Here is a 15,534-nt window from a genome sequence, read left to right on the forward strand (position 1 = left end):
GACATGCATGCCGCTCATTCTGAGTAATCGAAGCATTGATTGAAAGGGGGTTGTTCAAAATAATAGCAGTGAGGAGTTCAATTGGTGAAGTCATTCATTCTGCAGAAGAATGGGTGTCAATTTTGGCCCTTATTTAAGCTAGGAGGGTGGCAAATGTTGCACAGGTTGGTCATAGCGCATTTCCTTCTGAAATACTGGGTAAAATGGGTTGTTCCAGACATTGTTCTGATGAACAGCGTACTTTGATTAAAAAGTTGATTTTAGAGGGAAAAAACATACAGAGAAGTGCAGCAAATTATAGGCTGCTCAGCTAAAATGATCTCAAATGCCTTGAAGTGACAACCAAAACCTGAAAGATGCAGAAGGAAGCGTGGAACTACTGTTTGAATGGATCAAAGAATAGCCAGAATGGCAAAGGTTCAGCCAGTGATCACCTCCAGAAAGATCAAGGAACATCTGAAGTTACCAGTGAGTACAGAAGATGATTAAGTGAAGCCAATTTACCAGCAAGAACTCCTTGCAAAGTCCCGTTGTTAAGACAAAGACGTGTCCTGAATGGGTTCAAATTTCCCAAAGAACACATTGACTGGTCCAAAGAGAAATGGCTCAACATTTTGTGGACTGATGAAAGCAAAATTGTTCTTTTTGGGTCTAGTGGCCGTAGACAGTATGTCAGATGACCCTCGAGCACTGAATTCGAGCCAAAGTACACTGTGAAGACAGTAAAGCATGGTGGTACAAAACTATGATATGAGGATGTTTCTCATACCATGGTGTTACGTCTATTTATCACATACGAGGGGTCATGGATCAGTTTAAATATATCAGAATACTTGAGGAGATCATGTTGCCCTATGTCGAAGAAGAAATGTCCTTAAAATGGGTGTTTTAACATGACAATGACCCAAAACATCTTGGTTACAGACAAACAAGATTGAGGTAATAGAGTGGCCAGCCCAATCCCCTGACCTCAATCCCATAGAGAACTTGTGTTCTGATATCTGAAACGTGTTTTTTTGAGGCAAAACCAAAAATTGCAGAAGAACTGTGGAATGTAGTCTAATCATTCTGGACTGGAATACCTGTTCAGAGGTGCCAGAAGTTGGTCGACTCCATGCAACACAGATCTCGGAAACAATTGTTATGCCACTAAATATTAGTTCAGTAATTTAAAGTAAAGTGAAACCTCAAACATTTTCAGTTTATAGATACATTTTTTGAGTTTTTAAAGAAAAATGCTGGCACTGCTACTTTTTTGAACAGCCTAATATTCATTTTTCTCAACTTTCTGTAAAGGATTAACACAAACTGGCTAAAAGTTTTTAATGTTTTGATTTAGAATTAAAAGTGTAGTATTTTCAGTGCATTTGCATTTATGGAAATAAAAGTTATTATAATGATTTTGTGCTTTATTCACTTTTTTAAAATCACTGCTATTTTTTTTTTACACTACTGTAGGAGGGGGGCAAATGTTGCACAGGTTGGTCATAGTGCATTTTCTTCTGAAATACTGGGTAAAATGGGTTGTTCCAGACATTGTTCTGATGAACAGCGTACTTTGATTAAAAAGTTGATTGTAGAGGGAAAAAACATACAGAGAAGTGCAGCAATGATAGGCTGCTCAGCTAAAATGATCTCAAATGCCTTGAAGTGACAACCAAAACCTGAAAGATGCAGAAGGAGGCGTGGAACTACTGTTCGAATGGATTGAAGAATAGCCAAAATGGCAAAGGTTCAGCCAGTGATCACCTCCAGAAAGATCAAGGAACATGTGAAGTTACCAGTGAGTACAGAAGATGATTAAGTGAAGCCAATTTACCAGCAAGAACTCCTTGCAAAGTTTCATCGTTAAGAAAAAGACGCGTCCTGAATGGGTTAACATTTGCCAAAGAACACATTGACTGGTCCAAAGAGAAATGGCTCAACATTTTGTGGACTGATGAAAGCAAAATTGTTCTTTTTGGGTCTAGTGGCCGTAGACAGTATGTCAGACGACCCATGAGCACTAAATTCAAGCCAAAGTTCACTGTGAAGACAGTAAAGCATGGTGGTATAAAATTGTGATATGGGATGTTTTTCATACCATGGTGTTATGCCTATTTATCACATACGAGGGATCATGAATCAGTTTAAATATATCAAAATACTTGAGATCATGTTGCCCTATGTCGAAGAAGAAATTTCCTTAAAATGGGTGTTTTAACATGACAATGACCCAAAACATCTTGGTTACAGACAAACAAGATTGAGGTAATAGAGTGGCCAGCCCAATCTCCTGACTTCAATCCCATAGAGAACTTGTGTTCTGATATCTGAAACGTGTTTTTTTTTTAGGCAAAACCCAAAATTGCAGAAGAACTGTGAAATGTAGCCTAATCATCCTGGACTGGAATACCTGTTCAGAGTTGCCAGAAGTTGGTCGACTCCATGCAACACAGATTTTGGAAACAATTGTTATGCCACTAAATATTAGTTCAGTAATTCAAAGTAAAGTGAAACTTCAAACATTTTTTATGTTATACATACATTTCTTTAGTTTTTAAAGAAAAATGCTGGCACTGCTATTTTTCTGAACAGCCTAATATTCATTTTTCTTAATTTTCTGTAAAGGATTAACACAAACTGGCTAGATTTTGTTAATGTTTTGATTTAGAATTGAAAGTGTAGTATTTTCAGTGCATTTGCATTTATGGAAATAAAAGTTATTATAATGATTTTGTGCTTTATTCACTTTTTTAAAATCACTGCTATTTTTCTGAACACCACTATACATCATATCGAATCTCAGCTTTGCCATCCGGCTGGGCTGGGTGGCCAACAATTAGCTGTTGTTTAGGGTGGGATGAGCCGGGGTTCCTCATAACTGGTGCAATTACATCTTCTGCTGGCTGATTGATGGCGTCTGTGCAGAGTTGGGGAATAATGCTGATCAGGGTGTGGCTCTCCGTGCACTCGGCTGATCCGCATATGAACTCGCCTCATGCAGGTGAAAAGAGACAGTCGGTACTGTGCACATGTCGAAGGAGGCGTGTGTCAGTCGCAATGCTCCTTAGTCAGCAGTGGAGGGTTGTATCGGTAGAAGTATCTCCAAAACAATTAAACCAAATTCACTGTTACCTGCATACTTCCTACATTTTAACAAAGTGCAGAAGGTCTTAATATCTCCCTGCTTTTTACAATAGTGGCTTTAAGTTAATAACTTTCCTCCTGGTTTTTAGTTCTATTGAAACCTGTAGTGTATCATCTTCACTTCCCTTGATTTACACTTCACTGAGCATGCTAATACTTGTGGTTTACCATATGTTTATTTGATGATTTGGCAGATCTTTCTAAACTGAGTTTTTAGAGACTTGCACAAAAGCCATTTTATGCTTTGGGGTATTGTTGTTTTAAAAGATGAACTATCGCCCCAGTCTGAGCTACCATAACAGCTTTATTTCAGGACATCTTAATGATCCTCATGTCTTTTAGTATAGTTTCCTGTGTACTAATGGAAAAAGTAAAACTTTACAATTTAAACTTACCAACTAAATAAAAACCCAAACATCAGATCTTTGTCTGGCATAAGAAAAGTGAAGCTTATGACCAGAAGAATACTATTTCCATGACACGTGGGTCAGTGATGTGGGGATGTTTTTTCCTAATGTAGGCACTTGCAATCTTAACTGTTTGGCTTAATGGATTCACAGAAATACCAAGGCATTTAGAGTAGGAATGTTATGCATTTTGTGGTGAAATTGAACCTTGATAATAATTAAACTTTCCAGCAAAACAACAATCCCAAGCACACATCAACCAAAGCTTGGTTAAGGAATCTTAATCTCAGTATTTAAATCTAAATGATAATCCTTGGTAGGATTTGAAGAAAGCAGTTCCAGCACAAAATGAGCTATAAGCCTTTTCATGAGAGGAATGGGAAAAGATTCCTCACGAAAGGTGTCAGAGGCGGTCTATTATGCTGGCCCACCACGTCTGAGATCCATGTTTGAATCTCAGCAGTGCTATTGGCTGGCTGTGTGTCTACACAGGAAGGATTGGCTATGTCTGAGGAGGAAATGGCCGAAGCACCCTTGGATGGCTGGATTTGCACCCTGTCCAGTGTGCCCAGTGTTTCACAGAGAAACCAGGTTATTAGCCTTACCATTTCTCTCCTCCAGCTATCTTTAAATTATCTTAAACCATGTCCTTGCTCAACAGCCACAATTGGCCATGTCTGAGGTAAGTAACATCAGATAGGGTTTCTCTTCATTTCTGCTACAACAGTGATTCCCAATGTCTGTTCAAGGCAGGGCACAGAAGTGGAGGCACAATGGGCATAATGTGACTCTCTACATAGTATGACTCACTGCAGGACTCACTTTAGGAATGTACAGTTGACTAGTGTGAAGAAGCGCTGAACTATTGCGCATATGTTGAAGGGAGCAGGTGATAGTCTGCGTGATAAGTTTTGTTTTGCAGTGCATTGAGTGCCAACATTATCACCCTGCTCTCTGTGCAGGCCCTTACTTGGGCCACTGCTATATGGGGAAACCGTTCTATGTTGACCGGTTTTCCCTAAAATTCCACCAGACCTTTTGACTGCTCCACAGGCGGCCAGGAGTCTGCCTTGTGGCTCCTCCATTTCTGGTAGGTCTGTCACTCCATGGTTGACTACTCTATTAAGCTCCACATTCTTGCAGACATGAGTGGACAGAACTCTGAGGCATTGATGGCTGCATTCCAGGATGGTCTTTCAGAGGAGATGAAGAAAGAGAGAGCCACCAGAGACTCACCAGCATCCTTAAAACGGCTGAATAATAACCATTAATGCCTCCAATTGATTTGGATTGTCTTTGGGAATGCAAACAGAGCCACTGGCCAAGGGTCTCCTAGAGGGTCAGGCATGACAATAGTCCCCCCAGACTTCCCTGGACCTCAGGAGTATTTTTAATTACTACCCTCTTTGGGGGAGCCCATCAACAAATTGGCCTAGGACACTACAGCTGAGTAACCCCATTAAGAATATTTCTCCTTACTCAGGCTCCTGACCTACCATTACTACTTCCTAAGCTCCAACAACATAATCGCAGTATTGACTGGTGCACTTTCTCAGTATTCCTCTGGGTGCCACTCTGTCAGAAGACTTGTCCCAAAGGCACCTCTTGCTTGGCTAAAGAGCAATTTGAAGTGGTCGAGTGGTCTCATGACCTTGTGCAAGTGTGGGGCACAAACCCTTCCACCTCATCCTCCCTATAATTATGCCATCAACCTGCCTCTGGGCAAGACTCCTTGTTCTCCCTGTCAATCCTAGAATAGGCAGCCATCTTTCATCCTTGTGTTGCCTATTGAGGGCTTAAAGCCATCACCATCAAGGACAGTGACCCTCTGCCTTGATGAACTAACTTTGAATTGTTGCAGCAGCCTTCCATCTTCACTTATTTGGGCCTGCACAACACATACTACCTGATCAGAGTTCAGCAGGGGGATGAGTGGAAGATTGCTTTCATTATTCCTTGAGCCACTCTGAGTATATGTTGATGCCCATTGGGCTCACAAATGCCCTTGCCGTCTTCCAACGGCTCATTAATGAGGTACTCCAGAGGGCACTAGGGCACTACATGTTTGTGTAATTATTGCAGCTTCTCCTGGACAATCATCTGTACACCTATAAAGCTTGAAGTCCCAGTTTCACACCAGCTCTCTGGCCTTCCTTAGCTTGGTTGTTTCCAAGTGCTGCTAGGGTCCCACTTGGTCTGTCTAGTCCAGTGCTTCCTGGGCAAAACCAACTTGTTCTTGCAAATCAACTGCCATTTCAGTACCACTGTGGCACCACTGACCACCTTGACCTTGGGTAGATTTTGGTTAATGCCAAATGCACAGGAGACCATTTAAAGAAACAAAAAGGTGTCTCCTGATTGCCCTAGTGCTTAAATTAAATAATGGTCAATCCTGTCCCAATACCAGTACCCAATAAGACAACACCCCTACGCTTATTTCTCTAGTCAACTGTCTGTGTCTAAGAAAACTATATTGCAAGGAGTTAATTCCTGCCAGGTCATGCAGGCCTGTATTAGTCTTTAGTGAGTGTAATATTTTTGGATCCCATGTTATTGCTCTCTTTGATAGGGGCTCAAAAAGGCTACAAGACTACAAGAGGCTCAGCAGCTGAAGCCTGATCCCAACAACAGCCCTCCAGGCAAACTATTTGTTCCCACCACCATTAGGGGACAAGTGTTGCATTGGGGACCAATCCAGGGCCAATAGAACACAAGACTTTCTATGCAGATGGTTCTGGTGGCCTTTGATGGACAGGGAGTACATTCAGGAGTACATGCCATGTTTGCATTTGCAACAAGGACTCTTGATCTGTGAGGCATTCCCTCCCTATCCTGTAAGGAATAAAAGGTAATACATTACACCGATCAGCCATAACATTATGACCACCTTTTTGTTTCTACACTCACTGTCCATTTTATCAGCTCCACTTACCATATAGGAGCACTTTGTAGTTCTACAATTACTGACTGTTGTCCCTCTTTCTCTGCATGTTTTGTTAGCCCCCTTTCATGCTGTTCTTCAATGGTCAGGACCACTACAGAGTAGGTATTTTTTGGGTGTTGGATCATTCTCAGCACTGCAGTGACACTGACATGGTGGTGGTGTGTTAGTGTGTGTTGTGCTGGTATGAGTGGATCAGACACAGCAATGCTGCTGGAGTTTTTAAATACCCTGTCCACATGCAGTCAGTGAAGTGTCAGAAAGCTAAGTATCATGTACAAATAGTCACTCTGTGTCCTCTATAAATCATCCACCTCTCATGCAGGTGCCTCGACCAACCAGCAGAAACTGCAATTGCAGCAGCAGTGAGAAATCCTGTTGATCTTCCTCTCTTAGGCACGGCTGGTTGTGCCGGTTGTACAACTGAGATTCAAACTCTAGAGCTTGAGCTCTGAGTGGTGGTGGGGTAGCCTATTAGAACACTGTGCCACCTGAGCATCCTGTAGACAATAACTCTACAGTAGTTATGCTAACAATAACCAAGATTATTATTCTTAATTATGCCTGGAAGTGAAAGCATATAGAGTAAGACGGGTATACACTAATACTTTTACAACCTGTCTCTGTTTAACCCCAAAGGGTGTATTCAAAGAAGATTAGGGTAGGCGCTGTGACAGTTAGATGCCTGTGGGGTTGCTATAGTAATAGGAGAGCAGGTGGCAAGAGGTAGAGTGAGCTGCAATAAACAAGTCCTGTTTTTCCCTGAGGGCTGCTTCTCACTGCTGTGCAGATGGAAGTGCCTCTTCAGACTCATCTAAATGTGCAAAAGAGAGGGAGACTGTATAGAGACTTTTAGCGGTTCCTTGTACAACGCAGCTAGTGATGTATTTTCCCGCTTTCTTGGGTAAGTGCAGCTTTCATCCACTTGCTGATAAGCTGTTTGTTATTGTTTAGGAGCAGTGTGCAGGCAAATGGGCTGGTGTTCTATGGTTGGCAGTTCCTATCCAGAACAGGAACCTGCTGTGACAGCATCACTCCCAGTCCGATCTCTGATGTGTCTGTCTGCAGGACCCCCACAGGACCACCACAGAGCAGGTATTATTTAGGTGGTGGATCATTCTCAGCACTCTAGTGATAGTAACATGGTGGTGGTGTGTTAGTGTGTGTTGTGTTGGTATGAGTGGATGAGACACAGCAAAGCTGTTAGAGTTTTTAAATACTGTGTCCACTCTATTAGACACTCCTACCTAGTTGGTCCACCTTGTAGATGTAAAGTCAGAGATGATCGCTCATCTATTGCTGCTGTTTGAGTTTGTCATCTTCTAGACCTTCATCAGTGGTCACAGGGCGCTGCTGGCTGGATATGTTTGGTTGGTGGACTCTTCTCAGTCCAGCAGTGACAGTGAGGTGTTTAAAGCAGCGCTGCTGTGTCTTATCTGCTGTCTTATATCAGCACAATACACACTAACACACCACCACTATGTCCGTGTCACTGCAGTGCTGAGAATGACCCACCACCCAAATAATACCTACTCTGTGGTGACCATTGAAGAACAGGGTGAAAGCAGGCATGCTTCTTCCCAGTAGCCTTTGGTTAGAGGTCTGCTGAGGTGCTTGACAAGCTTAACCACCTGGCATAGGTGTCAAATCCTAAGACCTTGTTGAGTTTATGAAGACCTTGTATGAGTTTATGTGCAGCTTCTCACTCTACCCCTTTCCACCTGCTCTCCTATTACTATAGCAACCGCACAGGCATCTAACTGTTTCTGATATGTCTGTCTGCAGGACAAAATCCTGGTAACATCTGGGTTTACCAGTACTGGTTCTGATGTTGAAGCCTTTTTTTTAGCCACTGAAATGCAGAGGTAGATGTCTGGGTCCACTTAATCTTTTCTACTTTGCTTTTTGAAGTCTGAAAGAGGGCAAGCTATGGAGAAGTGATCTAATCTAAGAAATGTATGCACTTGTTTTTGTTTTAGGTTAAGAGAAGATTTTTGACTGCTTTAATCTTTGACAACCAATGACTTACAAACCAAGAGACCTTAACCAATCTGGTATCCAAGGTACTGGGCCTTAGCCAGCCCTAGGTGGCATTTCTTTAGATTGGTCAGCCCTGCCTCATGGATTGCCCTTCTAGAGTTGTGTAAGGTATTTAATCCAGCTTTCCAAGTGAATGACATCATCATTAAGGTAGGCCATGTCATGGTGGTGATGGTGGGTAAAACTCTGTACTGCCACAGACTGTTGGGTGTGGTCAAGGTTGTCTTTGGGCATGCTTCTTCCCAGTAGCCTTTGGTTAGAGGTCTCCTGAGGTGCTTGACAAGCTTAACCACCTGGCATAGGTGTCAAATCCGAAGACCTTGTTGAGTTTATGACAGTCATTACAGAACCGTAGAATCCATTCAGCATCAGCACAGCCTGGGTGACTTCTTGATTACCCCAGCTTCCCTCAACTTATCAAGCACCTCAGAAGATCATACCTCCTAGATCTAACCAAAGGCTATTGGAAAGAAGCATGCTCGAAGACAACCTTGGCCACACCCAACAGCCTGATACTGGGCCAAAGAAACACTATAGAGATGCTGCCTTACCACTACTCTTGGATAAGTCTTGAGAGTTCAGGCCACATCTCTGCTTGCTCACAAAGCTTCTTAAAGTCCTGTGTGTTGGCCAATGCAGATAAGGGAGGTATTGGCTCTATTCAGTTTTAGAAAGATTGTGATATGTTTGCTTACCCCTATGTTGGCCTGGTTGGTATAGTTTAAAGTTGATGGGGCCACGCTTTTTCACCACAGTGTAGATCCCTTTCCATGTGGTCATGATCTAGCAGTTGGCTGTAGATTGTAGCACCATGACCTGCTCACCTGTTTGAAACTCTTGAAGCTGAGCATAACCACTGTAGGTGGTGTTCTTGCATGATGTACCCCACTCTCCCTATGCAACTAAGCAGAAGGCAAATGGTTGTTGCTCCTACTCCTTCCTGGCCATGTCCAGCAGCCTGTAATGACATATGCCAGAAAGGCAGAGGCCTGTGGAACCTTACAGGTAGTAAACAACACAAGAGGTTACAGTTGCGTTCTTGGTTACCACTTGCTTCGAAGTAGCTAATGGCATAGGTCATGATGACGAGGATGTAATCCCCAGACCAAATGTGGCAATAAACCCGCAATGTTCATTTTAACTTGTTTAACATGCACCTTGAGGATAAGAAGTGGTACAAGAAAAGCTAGTGGGGCTTTCTGGATTGACGTACCCCACCTTTGCTATGCATTGTTGCATTTGCTGCTCTATAACTGAGCAGAAGGCAAATGGTTGTAGCTCCTACTCTTTCCTGGTCATGTTCAGCAGCCTGTTAGGCCTTATGTCAAAAAGGCAGAGGCCTATAGAATCTTACATGTAGCAAACAACACAAGAGGTCACAGTTGCAGGCATTCTTGGTTACCACTTGCTTCAAGGTAGCTGGTGGCATAGTTCATGATGACGAGGATGTAATTTCCAGGCCAAATGTGGCAATGGGCCCACAATGTTCATTTTACCTTGTTCAATATGCACCTCAAGGATAGGAAGTGGTACAAAAAAAGCTGGTGGGGCTTTCTGGATTGACATCCACTGTTATTGCCTCCAGAAGGTGCTGGGTTACTAGATCCATGTTCTGGCAGCAACCAAGAGATCCTTGGCAGACCCCACAAGTTTTACCTGACGGTTAGAAGTTTTATTGCAACATTGTCGTCTAGAACATTTAAATTCAATATCCCCAAAGCACAGAACAGGAATCTAAGGTGGTTCTCACATGCTTACCAAATCTAGATAATAAAACATAAAAAAAAATATGACATTTAAATCTCTATTTCTGTTGTGGCATGCAGACGGTAAGGTTAGAATTTGACATGCCAGCAGTCCTGTAATGGATTAGTGTCCTCTCCAGGATATTCCTGCCTTACGCCAAGTGTTTTCACAACCATCAGGGAATACCGTTTCCATGAAAGGGTGTACATGGTCTGCAACAATGCAAGTGGTGGTAAGTGTCAAAGTAACATCCACATGGATGGCAGGACCCAAGGTTTCCCAGCAGAACATTGCCCAAAGCATCACACTTTGCCGGCTTGCCTTCTTCCCGTAGTGCATCCTGGTGCCGTGTGTTCCCCAGGTAAGCGACGCACACACACCCGGCCATCCACGTGATGTAAAAGAAATTGTGACTCATCAGACCAGGCCACCTTCTTTCATTGCTCCATGGTCCAGTTCCGATGTTCACGTGCCCATTGTTGACGCTTTCGGTGGTGGACAGGGGTCAGCGTGGGCACCTTGAATGGTCTGCGACTATGCAGCCCCATACACAACAAACTGTGATGCACTGTGTATTCTGACACCTTTCTGTCAGAACCAGCATTTGCTTTAGACCGGGAACACCCCACAAGAGCTGCAGTTTTAGAGATGCTCTGACCCAGTCGTCTAGCCATCACAATCTGGCCCTTGTTAAACTCGCTCAAATCCTTAAGCTCACCCATTTTTCCTGCTTCTAACACATCAACTTTGAGGATAAAATGTTCACTTGCTGCTTAATATATCCCACCCCTAACAGGTGCCATGATGAGGAGATAATCAGTGTAAATCATGTCAGTGGTCATAATGTTATGCCTACATACAGACCTGACACATAACAAAAGGAGGCTTTGGGTGACTCAGCTTGCTACTCAAGGAGTACAAGTACTTAGCCCAGAGCTGATTCTCAGGTATGCTTTAGAAGTGTTGCTGCATTTGGTTCTAATAAACCAAGAAAGTGCACTTTCCACTTACTTTTTGCACACCTTAAAACATGTTTGCAAAAAGAATAAGACAAAACAACACCCAAAACATTTCATTGCTTAGTATCCTCGGTGCCAAAACATATTTTAGTGTTGCGAGAAGAAATGACAACATTACAAAATGGTAAATGCTTAACTGAAATGCTAGAATGGATTTACATTAACAGAAGAAATAAAGTTAACTAGACAACATGAAATATCTTAGGCTTGTACTGTCTGCAATATAATAAATGTAAGAAACTCTGGGCCTCATTCATGAAACACTCGCAAAACAAATTTGTGTCCATAGTCTCAAAATGTTTGTAAATGTGCGCCTGACCACGCGTAAAGCGTGTACAACATCCGAAAGACACCGAAAGTGTCATTTGACATGACTGCACTTGAGAGTATTAACTAAAAAATTATATAATACACCGACCAGGCATAACAGCAAACAGCAGAATATCTCTTCATCACGGCACCTGTTAGTGGGTGGGATATATTAGGCAGCAAGTGAACATTTTATCCTCAAAGTTGATGTGTTAGAAGCAGGAAAAATAGGCAAGCATAAGGATTTGACAAAGGCCAAATTGTGATGGCTAGAAGGAACAGTGGTAAACCAGCGACAGGGTCATGGTCGGCCAAGGCTCATTGATACATGTAGGGAGCGAAGGCCGGCCCGTGTGATGTAGCTCCATCAGACGAGCTACTGTAGCTCAGATTGCTGAAGAGGTTAATGCTGATTCTGATAGAAAAGTGTCAGCCTTCATGCCTCGACGGGTTAGGGCCGTTTTGGCAGCAAAAGGGGGACCAACACAATACTAGGAAGGTGGTCATAATGTTATTCCTGATCGGTGTACATAGTACATAAAAAGTAAATGAATTTACACTAAACAAGCACTCTGTTTCCTAATGCAGCCTTTTATTTAGAGAAACGTCCAATAGCCTGTACAGGGCAACTGTTGGCTAAATTATTAAATAGGAATTAATTGGACGTTTCTGAAACGGTGTGTCATCTACTCAAGAGAAACACAAACCAGACAACTTTAACCAGTGCATTACACATTTTTGACTGTGTTTTACTTTTTACTGCATTGCATATTTCTCTGAGTGTGGTATTTATTTTGTTCAAGGAATCATTTATGCACAACACTGCTTCATAGGTTTTATCTTGTTTCTCCAGCACTGCTTCAGTCAGAATTTTGTTTCTCTTACAGGTGGCACTTTGGCTTGGCAAGTGAACTGTTCCAGGCAGGTGAACAATGGTAGTGTGGGAGGAAGATATTGTGGGTTGTCTGAATAATAAATGTAAAAAATACAATGTAAAACAGTGGTCCCCAATCACCGGGCCACGGACCGGTACCGGTGGGTCATTTATTACCGGGCCGCTCAGAAAGAATTAATAATTAGGGATTGCTACATCAGCAATGAAAACTCTACTATTTTTCAGGTGTTATTGTCTCCAATCACCCCTAGGTGGTAGCAGCATCTCGTTGCAGCCAAAAAAAGCTCATTTGTGAGTAGTATAGTTATTCTATTTTAAATCCCCCCACCCCGGCCGGTCCGTGAAATTATATCTTATATGAAACCAGTCCGTTGTGCAAAAAAGGTTGAATGAGTGGTTTAATGAAACCAAGAGGCCAAGTGATAACTCTTCATTTTGATAATTCTATTATTTGAGAAAAAAATTTAATCTGTCTAGGATAAATCACTCTCTTAGTGTGCATTTATTAACCGGGCGACACGGTGGCTAAGTGGGTAGCACTGTCGCCTCACAGCAAGAAGGTCCTGAGTTCAATCCCCAGGTGGGGCGGTCCGGGTCCTTTCTGTGTGGAGTTTGCATGTTCTCCCCGTGTCTGCGTGGGTTTATTCCGAGTGCTCCGGTTTCTTCCCACAGTCCAAAGACATGCAAGTAAGGTGAACTGGAAATACTGATACCTTTTAATGATTAGATTCCTTTGATACTTTGCAAGCTAGAAAATACTACTAGGTGGAAGATGGTATTTTAGGGCCACTGTAATTTTTTTGTAGATTTGACTTTGAGAAAGTGAAAATACTTAATACTTCATAAATGCAGTTTCTTACAAAGCGGTTTCAGCATCTAATAACGGGAAAGTGGGTAGCACTGTCACCTCACAGCAAGAAGGTCCTGGCTTCGATCCCCGGGTTGAGCAGTCCGAGTCCTTTCTGTGTGGAGTTTGCATGTTCTCCCCGTGTCTGTGTGGGTTTACTCCAGGTGCTCCGGTTTCCTCCCACAGTCCAAAGACATGCAAGTGAGGTAAATTGGAGATACTAAATTGTCCATGACTGTGTTCGATATAACCTTGTGAACTGATGAATCTTGTGTAACGAGTAACTACCATTTCTGTTGTGGATATTAATTGCTAACTTCCTGTTGCACACCCTTTGGCCATAATATTTTGGCTTAATTCTTGAAATATTATGACTTTATTTGTGAAATATTTCCACCTCAATCTTGAAATATTGCAACTTTATTCTCAAAGTCAGTATATACAGTCATGTGAAAAAGTTAGGACACCCCATGAGAACCTTTGTCTTTTTGAACATATTTAAACATACAGTATGAACATTTGAGCTTCATTTGAACAGTACTGAGAGATGGAGCTTATATAACTAAACAAATAAAACTGAAAAAAATTACTTTTAAACACAAGTTGTAAAATATAATGAACAAAAATGGAAATTGATTGTGAGGGAAAAGTTAGGACACCCTATGTCCTAATAGCTGGTGTTTCCCCCTTTGGCTGAAATAACCTCAATTAGACGTTTCCTATAACCATCTACCAGTCTCTGACATCGACTGGGAGAAAGATTTTCCCACTCCTCTATGCAGAATTTCTTCAGCTGTGTGAGGTTTGAGGGGTTTCTTGCATGCACAGCATTTCAATAGGATTAATATCTGGGCTTTGACTTGGCCATTTCTTGGTGGATTTACTGGAATGTTTTGGGTCGTTGTCATGCTGCATGTTCCACCTCTGCTTCAATTTTTTAACAGATGGTCTTACATTTTCCTCAAGCACCATCTGACAGTGAAGAATTTATGGTGGATTCTATAATGGAGAGTTTGCCAGGCCCCAAACCATGACATTTCACATTACAACACATTAAATAAGGAGGTATGAAGGACTTATTTGCTTAGCTGTTTATATGTTCAAATTATGAGTAGATAAAATAAGGAATCACATATCAGACACGAACATTGCAAGACAAGATCCTAATATATGTGGGTGATTCTTCAATTGCGGGCTCTTTTTACCATCTTAACTTTTGAAAAATAAAATTAGTTTAGTTTTAATTATGTCAAGATAATGCTTACATGCTTTAGAGCAAAGACTTAATGATGGCTACAATTGAGCTTATATAGAATTTTTATATTTTATATTTATTTGCAAAGTGGCATAGCAAAATGTCATTATGTGTTGGTAAGAATTTTTACTTTTTTTAAGAAATTACTCACATTTCCAGACATTAAAATTTCTATTTTCTCTCATGGCTGGCATGTGCTTCCTTGCGAGTCTTTGTTTCCATGGTTACAACATAAACAAGTGTTACCTTCAAATGATTCCCTACAGAAACCATACACTTGCGGTAATGACGATAATGCTGGGGACAGTAATATATTGCTCAAAAATATGCAAAGGTTGTACAAATATAAAAAAAAAATTACATTTTGTTTCTTTTTAAGTTATTATAAAACTCATATTGTGATTTTTATAATGAATTGATCACTTTTTAGCATTTTATTAGAGCAGAGAAGTTTTAAAGTCTGGGTTGGGGACAAGGCCAAAGTAGCAAAATATTGATGTTTAAATCATCATAAAAAATGGAAATCATAATTATTTTGGTATGTAATTTTTTTTAGTGATGCAATGAATGATCTTTTTAATACCTAAAATATTTGTTTTGTAATAAAGTATTTTTAACACTAATTTATAACCTAGGGACGTAAAAGTTCCCCCAATTGAAGAATCACCCATGTATGTATGCACAGGTTATGAGCGTGTAACGCAGCCAGTGTTTACAGGTGGTACCAGTGACCATGGTAACCATAAAGCTGGTCGTTAGCATGCAAAAATGAAAGTATTCGCTAAAAGCCTCGGTTATTTTGATTACCCACAGTACGTTGTACTGGTACTTTTATTTTGAAATAGCTGGTCATTGTCTCTGAATACCCACTGGCACTGCTCCCAAAACTGCTCACTCTCAGTGTTGCCAACTTAGCGACTTTGTCGCTATATTTAGCGACTTTTCA

General features: G+C 41.5%; 1 long non-coding RNA gene across 1 annotated transcript in view; it reads left to right on the forward strand.

The window, feature by feature from the left end:
• LOC134310368 (uncharacterized) overlaps positions 1 to 2,550 on the forward strand; it is a 49,788-nt gene extending 47,238 nt beyond the window's left edge. The window contains exon 4 of the long non-coding RNA XR_010011293.1: positions 2,335 to 2,550. This is a non-coding gene — a long non-coding RNA (uncharacterized LOC134310368). The remainder of the gene's footprint in view (positions 1 to 2,334) is intronic.
• The last annotated feature ends 12,984 nt before the right edge of the window (positions 2,551 to 15,534 follow it).

Source organism: Trichomycterus rosablanca, chromosome 3 (assembly GCF_030014385.1).
Source record: "Trichomycterus rosablanca isolate fTriRos1 chromosome 3, fTriRos1.hap1, whole genome shotgun sequence".
Classification (NCBI taxonomy): domain Eukaryota; kingdom Metazoa; phylum Chordata; class Actinopteri; order Siluriformes; family Trichomycteridae; genus Trichomycterus; species Trichomycterus rosablanca.